The sequence below is a fragment of the Photinus pyralis genome, unplaced genomic scaffold, assembly GCF_008802855.1.
Source record: "Photinus pyralis isolate 1611_PpyrPB1 unplaced genomic scaffold, Ppyr1.3 Ppyr1.4_LG6, whole genome shotgun sequence".
Classification (NCBI taxonomy): domain Eukaryota; kingdom Metazoa; phylum Arthropoda; class Insecta; order Coleoptera; family Lampyridae; genus Photinus; species Photinus pyralis.
The window spans coordinates 45,381,383-45,406,028 of NW_022170663.1; the positions used below are offsets into that span (position 1 = coordinate 45,381,383).

Below are 24,646 nucleotides of genomic sequence, written 5' to 3' on the forward strand. Positions count from 1 at the left end.
AATTTCCCGGAAAAATGTACTCGTTTCAAAATAAGTTGTCCATTGTTCTTGTAACGTTTAGCTAATTATTTGAACTGGTACTTCCAATCAAAATGAATTTGAATTAATTACTTGGAAAATTCTATAAGGACAGTGCAAATTGTGAAACGAGGAATTGGAGATTTTTGAAGCACCGGAATATAATTTTGAAATGCGTTCTTGCTCAGAAATTCCATATCTAAAATTGGCGAAACGATTAAGAAAGAAGTTTTTAAAACGGAATTTAATAAATCGTCGCAGTAACATTAATAATCGCATGAGACCTTATGACACCTGTTTAACGTTCGATTGCCACGTGTAGGTACAAGAAACGAGTTCGGTCGGGCTGATAAGACGAAATTGTAACTTAATTTGTCGACAGTCGCGTCGCGTCCGTGGTTTTGAGTGGGTCTTTTGTGCAAAATTGTTTCGTTTTTTTTTTGGACTTTGTGATTTTGTGAAGATGCAGATTGGAGAGGCCATGGAGGAGGGTTTTTTGGTGCTTGTCTCGGACTAGAAAGGTAGGAACCTTTTTGAAAATTTTCAATTCGTGTTTTTTTTATCCCGATTTGGAGTCGTCATACTTCTCGGTTCATTTTTTACGTCATTAGCTACACGGGTCAAAAATGTTGAAGTAATTTTGAGTTTGCGGTCATTGGTTCGATGGCTCATCCTATGACTCATTTACTACAGTCCGGCCAAGAGTGCACTGTTGGGACGCAATTTGCAAAGTAATCCAACTTGGCAACCTTGTCTTAGGGATTGAATTGAATGATGGGGTTACATTTACATTAAATTCGAATTGCTATTTCTATTTACACAATCATACACGATACTTAGCTTTCCAATTATTTTACATCCTCATTTGCGTATTCAAGTTCTCACTGATCGTATCGTCATAATTGCCTCAAATAATTATCTCGCGTTTTTCGATACAGACCAAATGCAAATTCCTATTCAGAAAGGCTCACAGAGCAATTTTTCATGTCCATTTCGGCAGATAACTTGTGAGTGATATTCTCAATGTCTTTAGAGCTCTATCAAATGCTCTGTAATTTTCTATAGAGCTTAATTAGTGTTTATATATTATTTTGAGTTTTTGGAAACTGATCAGGTGCAAATTCCAGTTGAGAGTGACTCAAAATTCTATTTTTCAGTTTCATTTTGGCAATTTACTTTAAAAATGAGCTTCCTTTTGCTTTAGATCCTCACTTTCTTACTCAAGCACTTGATGAGTTTTTGGTTACGGATCAGGTGCAAATTCAATAATGAATTGAGTAAGAATGTGAGACTCTAAAGCGAACAGAAGCTCATTTTGAAGTAAATAGCAGAAATGAAGCTGAAAAATAGAATTTTCGGTTACATTTAATGGAATTTGCAACTGATCAGTATCCAAAATGGCTTCAGTGCAGGAAGATTTTGGCAATTTTTCCAGTGAGTTACTGTGATAAGTACCATTGTCTATAATGGTTCGTCTAAATTTGGTAGCAAATGGTCCTCGAACCACTTAATTTCCCCATGGTAATCTGGGTTAGTTGTTTTGAAAGCAAGAGGTTTGTCCGATTTAGAAGTCGCTGTTCGCAGGATAATATTAAATGCGTCCGCAACTCGCTGTGAAATGAAACTTATCACATATACGAATTCTTATATTACTATAGTAACAACTCACCTCTCTCACTGCTGTGAATGGTAAAAGTGGATCACTATTATCTCTTTCTCGTTCAAAATAGCGAATAAGATTACAAAATAAGTTGCTTACGTTTTCTTGGTAAACCCGATGGCATTTTTGGGTTATGCTTCTACAATTGCTCGTTATGAAACTAACGGATATTTTGCGGCTAATATAGTACGAAGGAAAGCACTGAAAAGTAGAACATAAAAATTCGATGTGATTTGTAACTTACACGCTGAAAATCTTCTAACGGTCTTTTTGAGGAGTTTGGGCGTTCGATTATCCACGGTAAAATCATCCCTGCGATAAAAAAAAAAGCAGTTGCATTTATTTCTAAAAGACAGTCGATAAATGAACTTAGTTCCAATGGGAAACTTCGCATGTCCGAATAATTTTTTTAAAACTCTTTCGAATAAAGGAGCTAGTCACGAATCTAAATAATTAAACCGAATTCGCCTTTCAGACAATTCCTGGCGACGGTAATGAGAGACTCCCCGAAACGTTTCTCGGCCATGCGATGGATCTACATCGAAATAACCATCTCGCCCCCATACTTTATTGATCAATCGAAATTACCGAATGAGATAATTAATTTGAGATTCGCGTAAAAGTGCTTCACGTACGAACCGAGGATATAATTAAAAGCAAATATATTTAGCGTTAAACGGTGGGGATGCTGCGCTACGATTTTTTCCTAATGGTAATAAATTATTGCCGTGTTGCTAATAACAGTTTTGACGGTACTATACGTATATAGATCGGCGCTTTTGTAAAAATGTTTAGTTAGATGTAGTAAGAAGAGTATAATTACCTGAAGAGAACAACAAAGTGGCAATTAGTGGTATTTAGCAAATATTCATGATGTGCTGCGCTAGATAAACATGCACTTCCACAGGGTTCGAATATTATTCACATTGTTCTCTATCATTAATCATAGCATTGATGTGTTTAAATAAAGCATACAAAAAAATAGACATCTAAGTATTAATTATACTTTTAAAACCGCAATTACTACGAAATGATATATTGGTTTTAAGGTCATTATTATTAATTTAGAGCCATAATTTGGGGGAGTCATTCACTGCTACGTGTATTCAATAAAAAAAATTACTTCTATTTTAACACTTTCCTGCCTTATGAAGCTGTCAGGTTTCTTTTATGTTTTCCAGAAAATTGATTCGGTTGCAAATTACCGCTGGTTCCATTATCAAAATTGATTATCTAATTCGTCAAACCCAATCGATTTAATTTGCGCTAATGAGAGATTACTTTGACGTCGAGATGCGGCTTGAGGATTTATTAAAATGTGTAGAGAAGGACGAAAAATCAGTAGCGCTGTATGGCAATATTAATTACCTTGATGATATGTGTATGTGAGTGACAGATGAGTGACTTGGTTTTATACTATTATATGTATAAAAAGGTAATTGTGCCAGAGCAAAATACAAAGAATAGGAAGTAACAGTTAGTTAGGCTATGTTATATACGAACATAAAAATAACATTATAATAATATGATGATTTACAAAACTGTCACAAATAATGGCGGAAATTGGTATCAGTTACGCGTATTTGATTAGATGCTCCTTGTAATTATTACCCTTTTTTTTATTTTAATTGTGAAATAAACAAAAAGGAATATATTATTATAATGTGATGCCGTACGGATACATAATTAATTACGGATACATAATTAATTACGAAGGTCGGGCGTCAACGTTGAACGAATTCCATGTTTTTATTTTGCAAAACACCATGTTAAGTAAACTAAAATTTATTAGATACGATCTATCCTCGTTACGGTCTTGATCCTTTACAAATTAGCGCATTATACCAATAATCTTGTCTACGCGCAAAGAAATCGTGTGGGCCATTAAATCGAAGAAGTACAAAATAATAATGTTGGAGTATGCCAGCTCTATTTGAATATAACCCGTCAACTGAAAAATAAATTTCATAGAAAAATTACCATTTCATGTACCTTTTTCCTAAATCAATTGGAACAGAAACTAAAGTTAAAATCCCTTCTTCAACGTTATTGGTGTAAATGTCCTATACATTTGAGTCGAACGTGTTGCGTTACGTTTGGGCAAAAGTAACAAAATTACCTTGAGACACGGTAAGCTGCGGCAAAATAGCCAGGGTGAATATCGGGGGAATATCAAGCAAATGCAATAATAACAATTCGGAAACCAGTATGTAATCAAAGGTTATAAAGGAGTCGCACGAAAATAAAGAAAATTACATTTGAACTAAGGGGCGCAATCTTGTGAGCTCAAAAGGGCGCGTTTAGCCTTATCTGTGACAGACAACACACATAAAAGGGGTGGTGAATAGTGCGGAACATAAAATATTGCGTAAGCAATGCCCACGTCTGACACTGAAGCCGATCGAATACTAAACCGTAATTAATACTCAAAAAGAATCAATAATTCGAATGACGTTAGACTAGCAAATGCAACATTTTGACTTACGGATTTCTCCACGGATTGAGTGTACACTGTACAGGGTGAGTGAACGATTGCGCTGAGTAACTTAATGCCTTGAAGATAAGATTTTTCGATAGAGTGCTTTGTATTATGGTATGGTTGAATATTCTCCACTTTTTTAAAATATTTGGAATTATACAGGGTGCGCCCACAAAGTAGGGCGCCAAAGTGGGCCATTTTTTTAAATAGAACCCCTTGTATTTCAATTTTTGAATTCTACGTGTAATTGTACGTCTTTTTATTATATAGTTAATATTCGAAAAACTAGTAGTTTTAAAGATAATTCGATTTGTAAGAAAAATTGGGCATTTGCAAGCGTCAGTATATTGTCAAAATTATTACTTAAATTTTGATTCCAGGTTTTATATCCTTTATCCTGGGTAAAGTGAAAGTCAAATAAATACATGTACTATGAAACATTAAAAAAATAGCTTACAGGGTGTTTTTTTGGTAGATCCAAAGTTGCAAAACTTCATATTTAAAAATCTCTTTTTTAAATGGAACACCCTGTATATTTTTCTGTCATCTTTTAGCTCTTCCAAAAACCTTCAACTTCTGATAATAATCTCTGTTATTTTTCAAAATATCTTGGTTTTCCTGGGAATTGGTTTCTAGTCTATAACTTTTGATTGAGAAGTCTGATCGAAAAAGTACGAATTGTTTTGGATTCTACGCCCCAAAATTAATAAGAAAAAGTGTTTTCCCGAGAAATTTTGGTGCAGTCAATTTTTGGCAAAAAAGGAAGGTTATACACTGCCTTTTTTTGAGGCCCCAAAAAAAAATTGTCTCAGATCGACCCGGAAAAAAAAATTTCTTATAGAATGTGGCCTGTAGAATCCATAATTTCAAACAGTTCCAAGATTGGGCTACTAGTTCAAAAGTTACAGCCCTTTGAATTTTCTTTCGAAATTGGTTTCTAGTCTATAACTTTTGATTGAGAAGTCTGATCGAAAAAGTACGAATTGTTTTGGATTCTACGCACCAAAATTAATAAGAAAAAGTGTTTTCCCGAGAAATTTTGGTGCAGTCGATTTTTGGTAAAAAAGGAAGGTTATACCTACCTATACACTGCCTTTTTTTGAGGCCCAAAAAAAAATTTGTTTCAGATCGAACCGAAAAAAAATTTTCTTATAGAATGTGGCCTGTAGAATCCATAATTTCAAACAGTTCCAAGATTCGGGTGCTAGTTCAAAAGTTACAGCCCTTTGAATTTTCTTTCGAAATTGGTTTCTAGTCTGTAAGTTTTGATTGAGAAGTCTGATCGAAAAAGTACGAATTGTTTTGGATTCTACGCCCCAAAATTAATACGAAAAAGTGTTTTCTCGAGAAATTTTGGTGCAGTCAATTTTTGGCAAAAAAGGAAGGTTATGCACTGCCTTTTTTTGAGGCCCCAAAAATAAATTGTCTCAGATCGACCCGGAAAAAAAATTTCTTATAGAATGTGGCCTGTAGAATCCATAATTTCAAACAGTTCCAAAATTGGGCTACTAGTTCAAAAGTTACAGCCCTTTGAATTTTCTTTCGAAATTGGTTTCCATGCAAAGAAAAGGCAATTTTTATCTATCTCGTCCAAAACGAAAATCATATCGATTAATTTATTTTTCAAACAATTTATTTTAAGTCCGAAAACTGGAGAATAAGTAAAAACATTTGGCTACAAAGCAAATTTAATTTAACTCCTAATGTCATCCAGTCAGTGATATTAGTTTCATTTTTATTTTTCGTATTCACCTCGTTATTATGTAAATTAGAACTTATTTCAGATTAAAATATAAAAACTAGGAAAACCAAGATATTTGTTTATGTTTTTACTATCAAATTTATTCTCGTTTTTAGACTTGAATGAATTATTCGAAAAATGAATTAATAAATATTATTTAAGCTTTGGAGGAGGCAGATAAAAATTGACTTTTTTGCATGGCCACCTCGTTATTACGGAAATTACATATAACTTATTTAGGATTATAATATAATAACCAGGAAAACCAAGATATTTTGAGAAATATAAGAGATAGGTATAGGACATTATTATCAAAAGTTGAAGGTTTTTGGAAGAGCTAAAAGATGACAGAAAATATACAGGGTGTTCCATTTAAAAAAAAGTGAGATTTTTTAATATGAACATTTTTTAATGTTTCATAGTAGATTTATTTGTTTGACTTTCACTTTACCCTGGATAAAAGATATAAAACCTAGAATCAAAATTTAAGTAATAATTTTGACAATATACTGACGCTTGCAAATGCCCTTTCTTACAAATCGAATTATCTATAAAACTGCCAGTTTTTCGGATATTAACCATATAATAAAAAAGACGTACAAATACACGTAGAATTCAAAAATGCATTCAAATACAGGGGGTTCGATTTAAAAAAATGTACCATTTAGGCGCCCTACTTTGTTGACGCACTCTGTATAATTCCAAATATTTTTAAAATGTGGAGAATATTCAACCATATCATAATACAAAAGCACTATCGAAAAATCTTATCTTCAAGGCATTAAGTTACTCTGCGCAATCGTTGACTCACTCTGTACATAGGTGTTATGACAAATTTTTTTAGAGTTGGATCTTCATGTTCTGAGGATCGCTCCGGCTTAGTCTCAAACTAAAATATTGAAAAAATGAGCCAAATCAATTAATATACAGGGTGTCTTTTTGCCGAACTCTACAAATTAGTTATGAGTAAACTGTCTTTATTTTAACAGATCTCACAAAAATGTATTAAAACAAGTTGTTTAGAATTAAAAGGTATGGAAGACTTTCAATATTCATACAAATTAGCCTGCTTTGATTTTTGTTACAAACATGAGTTCAAAAGCATTGGAAAAAATCAAAGTAGGCTGATTTGTATGAAAAAGGTCTTGAGCTTGAAACTAAGCAGAACTTGAGGACCAAACTCTAAAAAAAATTGCCATACATCTTATGGGCACTCAATCCGTGTACACACTGTATATACAAAAGCATGAACGTGACTTTAAATTCAAGAAAACTCCTTTACATTGCACAAATAATGAAAGTTCTATTGAATAATCCATTCCAAATGTAAATAAGGTGGTATGAGCAAAACCAATAACGTAACTAAAAATTGTAGATATCGGCTTCTCACAAAGTCTCGGCAACTTCAACAGCTAATTTACAAGGAACGGTACTAATATCTCAAATAAAACGGCTAATTTGAAGGATACAATGTAATCAAATTAACAGAAATTAATCTTCGTATTAATCAGAAAGTAACGTAAACCGAAGCGGGTCTCGATATCGGTAAAGTCAAATTTTCGGTAACGAAAAAAACGAAGTACGTAGTATCAGGTATATCGGATTTACAAGAGTAATGCTCTTCAACAGTTTTCTTAATACCTACGTGCGGAACAAGTAGATTCACATGGTTCATGTAGGTAGAATTACATGTTTGGTTTCACCGCAATGGCGGGGACTCTGCCGGTAATGTAGAAACTCATCTATCGCGTCGTTCGCTCTTGTTAATCTTGCTAAAATGGCGGGTCAAAGTACATACCTCGTACAAACGCTTTAATCGAGTCACAACCAGAGATTTAGAAGAAAGAGAAACCGCTCCAAAGATAAATGGTAAAGCCAATATAAGAAATTACTTCAAAGGTAAGACACAAAGTCAGTAAAGTTTGTATAGAAATACGACGGGCAGCGGGCTAAGCGACGAAACGGTGACCACGATAAACAAAAGGACAAACAGGTAGATTCGTTGTCTTAAATGTAAAAAACCAGGACACAAAGCAAACGCGTGTCCGAAAGAAAGAGAGCGCGACGGTGGTGGATGATGTCTGACAATACTGAGATAAACGACCCAAGCAGAAAATAATGCCTGTACAGTGGCGATTTCTACGAGTTCTAGGATCAGTGCTATTGAATATGAGCCGGATCAAAAGTCTGGTTTCCGAATGCGGGTGGCAAAAAATTCTCCTACTGAAAATGGTATTCGATTCTTCGTATATCTTATTTGAATGTTCATTCCATAGAAAGCAAGGTTTAGTACGCTTAAACTGTGAACTGGATAACTCGAGAATTTATGGCGAATTTCGGATGGAGGAGCGTGTTTCTATTTATCTTGTCTACATACGGCTGGATTTCCACAACCATCTAATAAATAAACCCACGCACTCGTACCTTTAATCTTTAGTTTTGTCAAAAGCAGTTATGGAACTAAGCTCTTTTCTTTTAGAGTAGGTACGTAACACCCGGCACTAAAATTAGATTTGATCTTCAATATGATTTAATAATTATGGCAATTGGGCTAAAATGGATTTCGTCCAGACTTTTTCGGCTTCCTCATTATATGCATGTCTCTAATATTTAATCAAAGTGAAATGTCTTTGTCAAATACACTCTCGTGTAGGTAAACTGAAGCCGTAATACTACTGAATGAACCGAAGCTACTGCGGCATTCTTAATGACAGCAGTTAAATATGCACGGCGAGTTGTCCAACAAAAAAAAACTTCGAAATAGAAGACGATCTACCCTTGTTACCTACATTGTAGCAAAGTGCATAACCTGTACTTATATAAATACGTGTAGGTACACGGCCGTCATCTGGCTACTGTGTATGTCCTTAATTATAAATTATTAAAAGGTCATCGCATATGTTTTGTTGAAGTTACCGGGCACTAGCAGCGTTCTTGCGTGAGCCACATTTGCTTAATGAAAGCTTAAACGTAATACAACTCCACACTTTTACGTGTTTAATTAAACCTACGCAGCCTGTTTAAATATTTCTAGGGGCCATTTTATTGCAAATGTTTAAATTAATTTTGCGAAATTACGAGCACTAAAACTATATATTTATGTACTTATCCACATTGTATAATGTAAATAAGACTAGTTCATTTTACGGCCGCGTTTGCGTGTTGAAGTTTTTTTTGAAGATTGACATCAGTGTACCAAATCTGTTTTCTGCCGAAATTACTTACTTTCAAGTTCCAGGTTTAAGATACAAGTCTCAGTAGGCTTTCAGTTTCATCTTGTCAACTGTAAAACGGGAAAACATGAAAAAAAGTTACAATTTTTCAAGGTTCAAAAGTTGTACAGTGAAAATATGATACATATGGTGCTGAATGAACCTTTCCTAAATACTTGCATCCTCTAATTACAACCCCTAAAATACTACGTTAGAGTAGTAAGAAAATATTTAATTTTGTCTTCTTAGTGCGGCGGAATTTCGTTGAGACTTCGCCAAAATTCGTTTCATTTTACGTCACGCGTTTCAGGACGAAAATTTAAATTGAAATCTTAACGATGCGTGTTATTTTATATTTAAAACACCATTCCGCAACATTTAGGACGCGCTAAATAATTGGCGATGATTACGCCCATCACCGGTAACCAATCTACGTTTTTTGTCGAATTTCGCGTTAAGAACTTGAAAGCTTTATTACACTTTTAATCTGAAGGTTCTTGTAATTCAAGTGGGAGGGGGGGTCACATATACCGTGGTTTGAACACACTACAAGCTATCCTGTGATAGGCACAAACTTTTACGTTATGTCACACTTAAGTTGGAATATATGCTGATGTGATGTTTTTGTTTACATTTTATTTAAACCTAGAAAGTTCCGGGAATTTTGTTTGGGTCTTTATCTGTTATCAAATGTAAATGCTTAATTTAATAGACAGGTAGATGCGATTTATTGCCTTTTCTGTGTAGGTAAGGGAGATGAAATTTTATTTTTTCGGAGAATTTAAATTTGGATTTATCCCTTAATGTCTGATAACAAATTGATTTAGAAATTTTATCGACGAAGGCTTCCTGGATTTAAGAAAAATTACAGTTATGGTATAGGACCTATGGTAATTAAGTCCTAAATTAGTAAGGTCAGGGACGGTTTATGTAAACAACTGGAATTCGTGCTACTTGAATGGATTTTCCTGATGAGTTAAAAAGTAAAAAAAAACAGTATAAATAAATACAAAAAAGACTTCGAAACCAAACGAGAGTCTCGGGACCCATCGTTAGTCTCGTCTCACGAGACGAGAACTCAACCTCGGTCTCGTCTCGGCTTGACCACTTTCTCGTATGGCACAATAACCTCCATTCAGTTACATAGACCAATGACAATTAATAAAATTTAATTTGAAAAATCAATAACACAAAAAGGAGACAGCCCTTGTCTATCTTAATTAGGATTTCCGAAAATTTCATCCGGCCGAACGAAATAAACACAGCATTTATCTCCCTTAATTTGAGCAATAAAAATAAATCTCATATACACCTCCCAACTACTACAAACAAAATTATTGGAATTACAGGTTTTTTTAATCAATATCTTACTAATCTGCCTCGAATAATTCAGGATTTGCATTTGGGGTTCGGACACGATCGCACAAAAACAATTCCCTAATCCAGAAATCAGAAATGCCCGAGAAAATAATCCTATCATCCCTAATCTAACATTAAACTAAAATCTATCATTCCTAAACTTTTTCCATTCGCGTTTTTCTTTTTCTCCCCCCTTCTCTAAATTAACCCATGGTTTCTCAATAAAAATCCCGCACGTAAAATAATCTCTTGAGTCCTCAATTACAAAAAATTGGTTACCCTTTTCACTTATAATCAAATTATTCAAATAATTAATTACTACTCCTTGCAAAAACTCAACACCCCTAAAACTTTGAATCTTATGCTGCTTCCTAAAATCCTGGTCCTTTTCTAAGCTACTCAAATCCCTTTTATTCTGGACCGCTAACTCCAATTGTACTTACTACATCCCTATTACAATAAAAATTCCTCGAAAAATTCGGACAAAAATTCTCCCTTATCTGGTTACCTAAAATCTCATAATTTGTTGCTATCTCCTTCCCTCCACCTATCCTTGATAAAACTTGCACAATTAAATTATTATTCCCTTTCATGTCGTACCTAATCTTAAACAAATTCTCCGGCAAATTCTACACCTACAATAAATCTTATTATCCGCAAAAATCTTGGCTATTAAATAATTCAAATCCCTATTCTCAACCTCTATTTCAAACTTCCTATAATTCCAACAATACAACTTTAACCTCACCTCTGCTTCCCTCACAATTCCTGGCATAAAATAACTGCCTATTTCATCTCTATTCTCAACTAAAATCCTTCTTTCTCTTGTACTACTTCTTCGTCTTACCTATAAACTTCTTCAATCCCGACTTCTTCCTTAACTTCAACATCTTCTTTAATTACCATCTCATTTGATCGCTTCTTTCTCAACAATTCTATTTCCTCATCTAATTTTTCATTCTGTGAATTAATCTTCTGATTCATCGAATCCATTTTCTTATTTATCCCCACCTCATTTCATTCTTTAAATCCCTAGTCTGAGAATCAATTATTATTTAATTTCTCCATTAATTCTTGATTTTGTTCCTTCATAAATGCGATAAGCGCCGCAAGCTGTTCATCGCGTATAAACATCTTGAATTGTAAACACCTTCTTTTTGACATACATTTCTTGCTTCTTGAAGCCGATTTTTGGAATTCCTTTTGTAAGAAAATATAAAAGTGGCAACGTCAAAATTTTATTTGTAACCATCTTGTAGTATGGGTTGTAAAATTCCTCCGTTAGATCTCGTGATTGTCGACCCCATCCTTTGAAATTAAATCCCTTCTCAATCTCTCACCTAGTTTGTGCTTCTCCTTGTCCCTATAAAATTGTGATTTTAAAGACACCCCTTACCGACCAGAAACCCCAACCTGGGTGCACACAGTTTCCATTAGGTGGTGAAACCTTCGTCCTTGCTCGGGCGCCAAATGCCTGTTTAATTAAGTAAAAAAAATTACAACAAATTTGATGTTATGCAACTGTTGATGCATCTCTTGTAAAACGGAGCCGGTGCAATGATGATGGGCTGGAGACACCGCCTCAACTTAAATTTCAGATCTTGACTGGACACCGACTCAGGTGCAAATAACCCAGACCCAAGTTCACTTAAACAGAATAGAATACTGCCTCTCTGGTTTCCCAATAAGGAAGGCAATGGCGACGCCCGCTTCTATCTTCGTTCAATCTTTGCTGTTTTTAAGCGTGCCTTGTGTATGGAGCAGTTCATATGAAATTTTAATCGGTCGCAATGTAACACAAATGAAAAATCGAAACAATCCGTAGCGGGTTTCCGTTATAGATGTTAAACATCGACATCTCCTAATGTATAGGCTTTACTACCTTACGATACAGGGCGAAACTCGGGGCGAAAGTGGTTTAAAATTAATTATTTAATTACTCCTCGTACACATCCGGGATGTGTTATACCTTACGATACAGGGCGAAAAGCGATCTTGGGGGCCAGTGGTCTCGATCAACTTACGCAAATTTCAAATAATTTATTGCGCAACCTTTGATTAACACCTGAAATAAATCTTGCACAAATCTGACATGAAATCTGGGTCGCACTTTGGATTCGAAGAAACACACTAATTAATTCATTGACAATGACACAATGAAACAATATTACTTCGCACGCAGGCGGTCGACAATTAAAATCTTAAAATTACATACAGTTTTGTGTAATAATCCAAAGTCGTACCAAGATTTGCTATACTAGGCGCACCAAAATTGATACAACACTCGCTGACAGTTTCAGGAAATTTGATTTGTTCTTGATAACACTGAACTTGATGACAAACAACCTTTATGAAACTTCCAATAACTCACCAATCATGGCGAATGCGCCAAACGTGCCCACTTCCGCCGACATGAAACGCGCAATTCTTCTTATCAGCTCCAGCTCAGCCTGATATATCTCCTTATCGCAGACGACCAGATGTAACCTTTTTCAAATAACGCAAATCTAAATTGAATAAATTACAAAAGCGAGTACAAAAGCGATAAAATTTACACAAGAATTATGCATTTACAAACAATTTTAAAAGTAAAAACAAACCTTAAGACACAAACTTAAATGAAACGAACCAATTCTGTGCTTATTTCGTAAATAATTCCTCAGATTTACTTAATAAATTGAAATATTCTCTCCCGCCATTATTTTTGGCGTTTAGACCGAAATCTACATGACGTTGTTTACTCAACAATATATTATGGATTATTTGCGTGTAATTTTCACCGAACAATATGTGCAGTGCAAGCAAATTTAAGAACATTTGTTACATGTGTTTGATAAACCACGAAATCACTCTATACAACGCCTTAAAACTATTTCAGCAATAAATACCGCGAAAGATAGTGCTAAACCAACACAAAATATTAAAAACACGCTAGAGAGGTGTTCCAAAGATATCATTGCCTCTTTCTCTTTGTCTTTATATTCGAGCATTGCATTTCTGGCAATCTCTTCATTTTGTCTTTGCATCCTATCTATTTTATCGTATAGTCCACCTTCCATTAGCGTATCAATGACTACGTTGAGACTGTCGAGAAAGTAACTAGTGGTTGAGGGAATAAACAGTTTAACAAGCAAAGGCGACACCTGATGGTCAATAAAATAATCGGGGGTGGGCATTCGAAAATGCAATGCCAGTAAGCGCATGGTATTACCGAAAAGTACGAGAGAAAAATTTTTTTGATTATACCACTTCGCTAGCAAATTCGTGGAATCGTAAATTTTATGAGGACATTTCCTTTCCATTATCTTTCTGTGCGTTTCGTGCTTTTCAGAGTTTTGGTAGGTGGCTAACGTCACTGATGATGACATATCTAAACAAATAGGGATATTTGCTTTAAACAGTTCATTTAAATTTCGAATAGGTTTCCCCTTTGGTGGTGAGATCTACCATGAATCGCAACATTGAAGCATTGGGCATGCGGGTCGTGCTACTAAACAGCGTCAGTGATGTTGTATTTAAGCAAATTCCGCATAGACTCACTTTATATCGATTAAGGCAGTACAAAACTGCGGTGAACAATACAAAAACCACAGTAGCTGATATCCAAAGATTCTGGTCAAATGTGATTATCAAAATCTTCAAACTAGATGCTCCATCTACCGGTGGTACAATCCAAACCAGGGTGTCCCACTCATACGCATGACTGATTTGATCATGTACAAAAGCATTGTGATGCAAAAACGAATCCATAAACGTAATGACTCCAAAAGGCTGATCGTGTTCTATTGATTCATCCAAGGTCATCACAGAGACGTTTAACATTTGTTCGACGGCCCTAAATGTCAAACTCCTTCGATTAATTCTGGCATTCATCGGATTACCAGTCATTTACTGTTGCAGAACATCCATTATAGTTTCTCAAAATCTTAGGAATGGTGTCTGTAGTTGAATTATCACAAGTCTGATTCTGAAGTACATTCGGCGTTACTCCCCAGTCGTTCTCCTCCACATTTGGATTCGTCGTAAATATGAGTGGTTCAGTTTTTGCACTTTTGTCAATTACTAACACTGCGACGTAAATAATGTCGTACCTTCGCCAGAGTATAGTAAAAATCCATTGCACAAGCGAAATGTTATCGGTTACCATTAGAAATCTTCCCCTGGTGAAATAAAACGTAAGTATTCAAAAAGATACTGAGCCGCAAATAGTTCATAGCTAATTCCATGTTTCTAAGATTTTGTATTTCAATTACATAATTGTAGTAAATTATTCCATTCCCGCCCTCAAACTGTGTTCTGGGTTAATAATCGTCTTCGGATTTTTTATATGATATGGCAAAAGATCGCTATGTTTACCAGAGTAAACATAGTAAAGGTGTTCCTCCTTAAAAAGCTTCTTAATAACATTTTCGGTACATACCTGCCACGGCGTATCATCGATTTTTAGTTGTAGGGTACTTACAGAACACAGAAAAGACGCAACAAGAACACAGCATAACACCGCTGCCTTCATTCCTACAACTGTTTGTCGAACATCTAAGTACTTCGACCAGCTATGACCTGGTGTTATGGAAACGTTTGGATACAAACAAGTTTTTAAGCTTATTGAGGAACGTAGGTACCTACACCTAATAATTTTCGTGTGTTTGTTTCGTATTTTCTATGGAACTAATGTATAATAAAGAAGTAGTAGAAAATTATAAGGTATCTACTTGAAATATAAAAATACTGATAGAGCATCGGTATCTAATAATATAAATACGATTCAAACAAATATTTTCTACATTCTTCATTTAAGTTACAGGTTAAGGTAGGTGAATAGCGTAATTTTATACGTTGTCGTCGTCGCCTCGTTTTTAATACATACTACCCTTTAATTTTCTAATGTTTACTAATTTGTACCTAACAGAACGCATTAGTTATTTCGTGTTATAAGTAAACCACTAGCAAACGTCCTAGTAAGCTTTGATTTCACCCGCGGCGCTTCATTTCCGGTGGTAGCTGGATCCAAGATGGCGACACTTCTTCAAATGGAGGCCAACATTTTGGATTATCTTAAAACTTAAGTCCAAGTTATCGTTTCTGCACGTAATTCTTACCACTGATTATACATATGATAACGGTTTTGTAGTACAATAACTTTACTTTTAACAATAGTGGAGTCCAATTTGGTTAATTTAGGTCGTAATAGTGCATGTTTGGTTTTCAAAGCATAATAAAATGACTATTTTATTGTCTAGAATTTTGTAGTCTGCCAGGGTCGCGTAGATAACTGGACACTAGCATTTTGTCCGTCCTGCAAATAAGACAACTTTTCCGTGTGCTCTCGTACAATCTTTAACATCTCTTATACGTGACAATCAATTAAAATTCGCTCAGTGTGATTTGCAAAAAGGCGAATAACGAACATGGAAGTTCAACAATGGGGGTTTACAGTATAGTTGAATTCCGCAGTTCTAATTTAATAAGCGTATACCTGACACCATAAAACATTTTTTTGGACAGTAAAAGTTTATTTAAAAATAGAAGCTGATTAGCAAAAAAATAATGAACATGTGCGGTTCTAAGGGTTTATTCAAAACGATATGATTGTGGCGGGATCTGTGACGTAATAAGCCCGACCAATCAGCTCCTAGAACCATTCAGATGACATAACGACTTGGCAATATTGCAGGAGAATGTCATTTGTAACTTGCGTCACCTGTCACAGGCACTTGTCACTTGTCGTTCACTTTCGCGTTAGATGCCTTTTAAAATGTCAAATCCGACAAACGTCAGACCCTCGCGTAAGGTTGCCGGCTCACTTCTACGTGATTGGTTGTAGGTTTATGACGTATTTAAACTGAAGTGTTTCAAATTTGGACTAAAAACACAGCTTTTCAATAATTTATTTTGGGTTTATTTTACTCGCAAATAAAAATTGAGGACACACGGGTCTTTTTATTTTTAATGTACTTTGCAGATCAGAAATAATAAATGAAGCCGGGATGCCCCCATTGTTCAAGATGTGCATTTACCTTCACATCCTCCTTTATCTTATTTCGTTTCCTTATCCTTTTCGGCGAAGGAAGTAAGTGCAAAATTAAGCAGAATTTACAGACCATTTCAATATACAACAGTGCATATAGTAATTTATCCTTACTACCTACGAGTATATAAATAAAAATGAATGTTTGTGTGTACATACATCGGCAATGAAGTTCATAGGGAACCCAAAAAATGGCGCTACTAATACTACGCTATTTTTAGAAATAACATGAGATATCGAATAACATTTTCAAAGTCATACAACGTGCTACTTCAATTTCAGTTTATAAGAAGAATTTCATTTCAATGCTTTTCTAAATAAGAAAGTTTGAACTGCGCATGCGCAAAACCAAATTTTGAAACTGGCGTTTGATTTTCCTTTATTCCAAGTGCCTATGTATCAAATTTCGTTTAAATGCTTCCATAAATAAAAAAAAGTTGGCACTGGACATGCGCAAAACCAAATGTATCAAATTTCATTCAAATACTTTTATAAATAAAAAAGTTCAATTCGGTTTATAAATGGTCGAGATGCGAAAAGGGCACTGTGAATTTTGAATCGATTCGACTCAACTTTTGGCATTGCGTTTTATTTGGCTAAAGCTATGCCCATATTGAATTTCATGCAATTCAGTTCATAACTAACGGAGATGTCAAAGCGATCGGACATTTCTAAACAAAGTTATCGTTCACACGGACAGATAGAGGAACAGACAGACAAAGCAACATACAGACGACAGACAGCAATACAAAATTATAAACGATCTCTAGGATCGTTAATAAACGGCAAAAGTGTAAAATTATGGAACATGTAAAAAACGATTTTTTTACAATAGCAATAAACGCAGAAAAAATTCCTTCCTTTGTGCAAGCCTCGACACCATAACGAACCAAATAGCGAAAAAAGTAGAATAGCTCTCAGGATAAAGAACTAGTAGCGTCTCAACGAACGAGCGGACGGACGGACGGACAAAGTGGCCACAATAGCGCATTTTTTTTTATTTTTGTGGAAATGCGCTAAAAATGTTTTCGTGCGAGACTTTGAATCCATTAAGCAGGCGCGGATTTAAAGGGGGTCGCGCGCCCCCTCCTAGACACTCCTAGATAGTGGTAGTTAGGCAGGTGGTCACCTAGTGACTATTGGAAGAGAGTTACATAACTTCAAATTCTTGATCATATAACTGACCTAAAAAATCGTTTTAGTGAAAAAAATATCAAATTTAAACTGAAAATTAGAGACAAGAAATTTGCCGATTTCGTTTTTATTTTTTTCTGATGTTATTTGAACAGATACAAAAAAAATCATTTTCTCATTGCCACTTATTGAGTTTTACAAGACACCCTCGAGACGTTTCATTTCGTTAAAATCATTATCAACTTTAGGTATGTATGGCCAGTAAACAAAGTAGATACTATATTAATTTTTTTAGTACGAAGAAAACTATGTACGGCACACAAAACAAAAGTCGAAAACTGTTGGTTTCAACAAGATGGTGTACCCGTGCACAATGCCCTAATCGTGCAATAATGCGTATTGGACAAATTTCGTGGAAAGTGGAAAAAAAATCGATTTGCACATAAAAAAAGAAAGCTCGATTTTGTCATTTAGATATTTTCTTATTCGTTTTTTTTTTAGTTTATTAAGGATTAGTTACTCGTTCAATATATTATGTATTATACCAAAAATGCTCTAGTTTTATGATTATAATAACTGTTTTTTAAAAATATATTCACTTTAAAAATTGTATGCGCCCCTCCCTAGATCAAATTTTAAATCCGCCACTGCCATTAAGTAAACTTTCTGGCAACTATGGACTGAAGCGCTTTAGTGAAATAGTTATTAATAATACTGTACGTTAGATCAGTGTTTCTCAACCTTTTTTACTGGTGGCCTACTTGTGAATGTTATTTATCTCTGGGCCCCCCCCCCTCCACGTTAGACGCGTGGGTATGGAATCTCCCCTGGAGGGGAGGGGGTTATACCCCGAGAAATTTTTGAAATTTTAGTAGCTTTATAGGTACGTGTTTTTAGACTCATTTACGTCTTTCCCAGACTGCACAAAAATGTATAGATTGACATTTCAATATTTTAACATTTTAGATTAAATCAAAATTAATTTGAGTTATTTAGGACAAATTAACAATGGTTTTGGTGCTGGTCATTGGAAGGCTGCTAAGCGGTCCTGCGGCACCCGTTTAGCGCATTTTTTAAGAATTAAAAAATGTGCTATTGTTTGCGTTTTGTCCGTCAGTCCGTACCCACTTCTGCCGCTTCGAGCTACTTCTAGGGGTATGGTCCTGGAATTTTTTGCAGTAGGTTCAGTAGGCCATCAAATTTCGATGTCTAAAAGGAGGGCCTCCCACGAATTATCTCTTATCAAAGTTCGAGGAAGAGGGGGAGGAGTGAACTAGTTGTATCGGAAGAGGGTACTCACAAAGGGCGATTGAGACGTCTGCAAGAAATATATCTATTGGTGATGTCCAAACAAAAGCTATTTCAGTTAAAAAAATGCGCTTTATCTGCACAAGAGTTCTGCACAATTTATACTTGTTTTGTATTAAAATGGATAAAATCTCAAGCTATTAAATTAGTCGTAGATAAAGTAGAGTATATTACTCGCAATAATGGCTATTATACCCTCGGAATTTTACTCCCTCGTAAATATTCCTCGAGAATAATAGCTATCATTATTGACTCGTGATATAAACTACTATTATAGTAGAATGGTCATATAGTCCTACAAATTTAGTGGCACGTTTTCTCAGTCCTATGCCTGGGAAGTTTTTTACACCTGCGCAGATCATTAGCTACCTCTATCGAGAACTTTCACAGGGGAAAAACTTATTTTCTCCATTACAAAGCATTATTACTTGTTGAAGGATCCCCGTAACTTTTGAGGCGATTTTGATTGATGGAATTTAATCGCGCAGTGGTTGTAGATTGTCACCTTCCTTTCATTCACACGCCGTATCGAGGTGCACGTCGTTTAATAAAAAAATAAGCCAAAATCGTGAGGTAGAACGCATGGAATCTTAATTGCCATGTTCCGTATGTATTGATCTCTGGCGATTGGATTCATACTTTGGGGATTCCAAAGTAATTAATGGACGGAATTTAGCTATACTTCTAGAGAGGATATACATTTGCGTTCTTCCTTTCTTATCGTAAGTATACCGCTATTTGCATTTCGTTGATTTAGAGTGGATCTTCTTTAGGAGCGATACTCAAAAGGGACAACTCTTTAGCGTCTTAGTTGATAACCATTTTACCCCTGTGCAACACTGCGCGTTTACCGAACCACCAAGTTCGCAGAAGTGGTTGGTCGTGGAAACAGATGTCACTTAATGGATATGTAAGTAGACCGAACGGTGCCTTATTCCAACAAAAATGATGGTGCAAAGTACCTTTTGAAATTTTCATCATGCCTGCGTAAAAGCGGACATCAAATGCTCGGATCTCGAATTTTGCTCCGGTATCTCTTGTTATAACGTTGCTGAGCTTCAAATTGGCGATGAAATCCATTGACAGATGGATCAAACTGTCAAACTTTTGTTTACAGCAAAAGAACGTTTTGTTTTTCCAAAGCACTCTATTCAAAAAATTAAAAATTGTATTTTTAGCAAAAATGTGATACTGAACCACCTTGTGCGATATATCGTTGTAAAAAGAAAAAAAACGTAATCCCAAAATGTCAAAATTCAGTATGGTGCCCATAAGAAAAACTAAAATTGCCACGTGTTTCTCGGTCATCTTGAAAGTTATTAAAAACAGGATGCCATATTTGAAATCTCCATTAGAAAGTGTCCGAATAATGTGTTCATTAGAAATGTCTTCTACGATTAGTTTATCATAAAAAAATTAAAAACGAAAATCTCTTATCTTCAAAACTATTGAAGATATTTCAAATTTCTTATTCAGCACGAGAATTGGCAACTTTGCCCCCATTTAACCAACTTTCTATCTCTTAAGATAAGTGAGATCCCAATAGTGGCACTCGAAAAATGGACACCGTGCATATACGAGTAGTGCGGGCGACAAATTCAGTAAAGGGCATTGTAAAGGTTCAAACGGTAAATCGTGAGAGAAAGAATTTTATTTAATGTGTTTTTAGGGACACTGCTGAATCCGATTTTGCCGGTCACCACCTCGAATTCCGGCTGGTAAGGCCTCAAATCAAGATGGCGATCAAAATGGCGACAAAAACTCTTTTTAACATTTTTAACAAGAATGTCAATGATTTTTATGTAATACGTACGTTTTCCACTTACTATTTTATGAAAAATTTTGAAGTCAATTAAAATTAGGATGGTGGCTGAAATGGCGTTCCAAACACCGAGTTTTGTAGATTCCATGTGTGCGCAGGCGTTCGATAGAGCAGTACGAACTATCAAATTTCAAATTAAGATATTGATTTGTCAGGTTACTCAATTTACTCGAACCAAGTAGAACCAATTTGATCCAAATAGGTACCAACAAATAAATAGACTCTCAATAAATACTTAAAATGTAATTATTAATTTTTTTAGAAGTGTTAAAAGTTACCATTTTTGTAGAAAATTACTCTATAATATACATCACATTCGTTTAATTGGCTTCCTGGCTTCGACATGAGGAAACTTTTAAGTTGACCTTGATCTCATCATCTGAATATAATCGTCACCTTGACAAGCAAAGTTTAAACGTTCAACAAACTGTGGACTTTGATGTTAACTTTTGTACTTTACACTAACCTTTGGACTTGAATGCCGAGGAATGGACTTTGACCGTTCGGTAACTTTTAGACTTTACACGAATCCTTCAACTTTGACCGGAAACCAATCTTTAGACTTTGAACAGCTGCGCATGGACTTTGATCGACTTAGAACAGGTGTGTAATGGACTTTGCCCGGTCAGCAACCTTTGGACTTTGCCCGATGAACAACCTTTGAACTTGAACAGCGGGTGGACTTTGATCGATAGATTGACCTACTTTTACAATGGACTTTGGCCGGTCAGCAGCAACCTCTGGGTTTTGAACAGCGGCGAATGGACTTTGTCCCGATCCTCCTTGAAATGTGCGCATGCGTCATTTTAACGCACAACCTTAATCAGTAAGTTGGACTTTGAACGTTTTAGAACAGGTGTGTAATGGAATTTGATCGGTTAGCAACCTTTGTACCTTGAACAGCGGAGAATGGACTTTGAACGATTTGAACTTTGAACAATGTGGACAGTATGGCGCTTAGTTTGACTGTTTGTATACGATATATAGGGTAGTATTAAAATAATCATTATTCGTTTAAATTTATACTATTTATTACCGTGTACAAATTATGCATAAAAAAATAAATCGAAAACAAAACAAAATTAAAAAAATTAGAAATGAGCAAAAACATCAAGACGATTGATAATTTTTATAGCACGATCGGTGATATACCAACGACTGTTTTTCAAACCTCAAAATTGATACGAATTCGTCAAAATTCGTTTCGTGCTACGTACTTCACGCGATTTAAGGACGAAGATTTAAATTGAAATCTTGACGATGCGTGTTATTTTATATTTAAAACACAATTTGGCAACATTTAGAACGCGCTAAATAATTGGTGACGATTACATCCCTCTCCGTTAACCAATCTGCGTTTTTTTTTGCGAATTTCGCATTAAGAGCTTGACAGTATTGTAAAACTTTTTATGAGTTCTTTTTATAAAATTACATTAATACTGGTAAAAAGGAGGAAGAGATTTTTATTTCGAATGTATTGTTATGAGCACTTGAAATTCAAATACTTTTCTTCTTCATTTTCTCCTAGATCTCGAGATTACGGATTTAAATTAAAAGAATTTTAAGTATAACCCGAAGGGGAAATCCCAGTTTCATTAAAATATATAAAGCAATTTAAAGTCAGTTTTTACATTTATATTTTAAACTTACACAAAATACTTTCTCGGCGAAGTACGGAATTAACTTCGGGAAGGGAAAGTATGTTTTAATTGCATTAAAATATTGTATATTTTTCAAATTCAAGTTTAGGGGGGAATTGGAATTGCTTTCTGTGTTTTTTGGCCGTTTGTCGTCGCCTTTAATTTTTTTGCGTTATTGTGTAAGTGTAATAAGGACGGAAAAGTTGCACGTTTATCGTTTTAAGTGATTTCGCAGCGGCGAAGCTTAAATTTTTTATTTACATTGAAGGAAAAGGCCATTAGTTTTAAAATTAAAATATACATCACTCGGCCAGTTTTATAAATCGCAAACACCGAAGCAAAAACAAATGGCACCCCCGTTCGTTCTCTTGCAATATTACACTATGAAATTTATGGTGAGTTATAAAGAACGCAGCTACACTTGCCATTAGCGAGAGCAGTTTGGCTTTTTATGGTGGACCACAATGTTGAATGTTATAAAGACGTGTTGACTTTTACTGATTTATATTTTTACTATGTTCACATTTTCGCTAATATTAAAATTCCGAACGTTCGGCCCTTTCAAAAAAATTGAATGGTAGTAACGTATGCTTTTGTTACGTATTACGTATTTGAATCGTTAGTTCAATTCAATAGCGCAAAAGGCAATAAAAAATGTAATAATATTACATTGTTTTCGCACAGAAATGATGATAAAATACCAGAAACGAACTTTGCAACTGTAAAAATGTAATTTTAATAGAAATACGGGTTATTACATTGCAGATGCGATTTATTTTTTCATCGTACGAACGGCTTCAAAATGTACGAGTATGTTATAAAAGAAATGGAAACAATGTAATCAAAACTATAAAATATCCAAAAGCGCTATTTTATCTTTTATGCCCTTTTGTTGCAGGTATACCAGGCTCTCGTTATTTCGAAAGGGTGTACGCTAGGAACGGAGAAACGATCTGGATTGAAGGACTGCATGCTGCCGCCTTCTTTATTTCTCTAACTAGTAAGTAGCTATTATTATACTTTTTTTCAGGGTGGTCACTATTACATTTAAATCGTTTTGTTTATTTTTGAAAATTTGTGCCATTTGTCAGCTTAATTGATGAAAAATATATTGAAAATGGCGGCACTTTGATTCCTGTGCATATCCAACGTTTATGACTTAATTTATATTAACTTTTATGAAAGGAAATGGCGGTGACAGCAACAATTGAATATCTTTTATATTTTGGAGTCTGTAACTTTAGTGACCTTTTGACATACAATTTAATAGGGTTCCTACATTTCTGAGTATGCAATTGTCCCCGTTGATTCCGGAACCTCGAGCGCCACCAGGAGATCCTCACATCTTGCTCCTGGTCAAGGGTGGTCGGTGCCGGTTGCGGCAATTCTGAAGCCACAGGTAAATCAGTTGTTGAAAACGGCGAATCCAGGGGTATTACGGGTAAACGGCTGGCGGTCGGTCATTGGAGAATACTCTAAAACAGAATTACGGCACATAGTCCAGGCTAAATAGCTCTAAAATAATTTATTTTCAAAAAAAATTAGTTAGGTACCGGGCGAAACCGGGTTTTTCAGGCAGATGAAATGAATAGAAATTAGGAAAAAATATTTAAAACAGCTGAATTTTTCTGCGGGTAAAATCCCGAGGGCTGAAAGGGGGTGGAAAGTGGTGTTTTGCAAATTGTGGCAAAACTATTAATTTTAGACGAAAGTGTTCAGTGTAAAAGTTATAGAGATTAAAAAAATGAGCAACTTTTGTATGTGCACTATTTTCAGATAACCTCAAATTTTCCTAGGAAAACCGGAAAAACTGTTTTTTTCGTTTTTTATTCTTATTTTTGCGGAAAAAAGTCGCACGGGTTTTAAATTTGGAGGAAATATAGCTTGTTTTATGATAAAAAAGAAGATAAGTTTTTGGGCCCATAAAGTTGAACCGTTTCCAAGATCTCACGATTTCTGAAAAACCACCTCTTTTTCAAGGGGATGAAAAACGATTTCTGAAAAACCACCTCTTTTTCAAGGGGATGAAAAATCTATTTTTTTTCATCGTACAGAGGTACGCGAGGTAGTAAAATTTTCGTAAAGACTTACATTTTAATAATCAAAAATAAGAAATATTATTCCAATAGAAAAATGTTAAGAAAAGCGGCAAAATATACCGTTTTTGACAGTAGGTAAATAGTTTTTTTTGCAACTAAATTAACGCAATTAAGCAAACATTAAAGAGAAGGAAGAAAACAGATTT

At 35.0% G+C, this 24,646-nt stretch overlaps 1 long non-coding RNA gene across 1 annotated transcript in view; it reads left to right on the forward strand.

Annotated features, from left to right (window-relative positions):
• LOC116174052 overlaps positions 1-23,403 on the forward strand; it is a 147,718-nt gene extending 124,315 nt beyond the window's left edge. The window contains exon 4 of the long non-coding RNA XR_004146024.1: positions 23,300-23,403. This is a non-coding gene — a long non-coding RNA (uncharacterized LOC116174052). The remainder of the gene's footprint in view (positions 1-23,299) is intronic.
• The last annotated feature ends 1,243 nt before the right edge of the window (positions 23,404-24,646 follow it).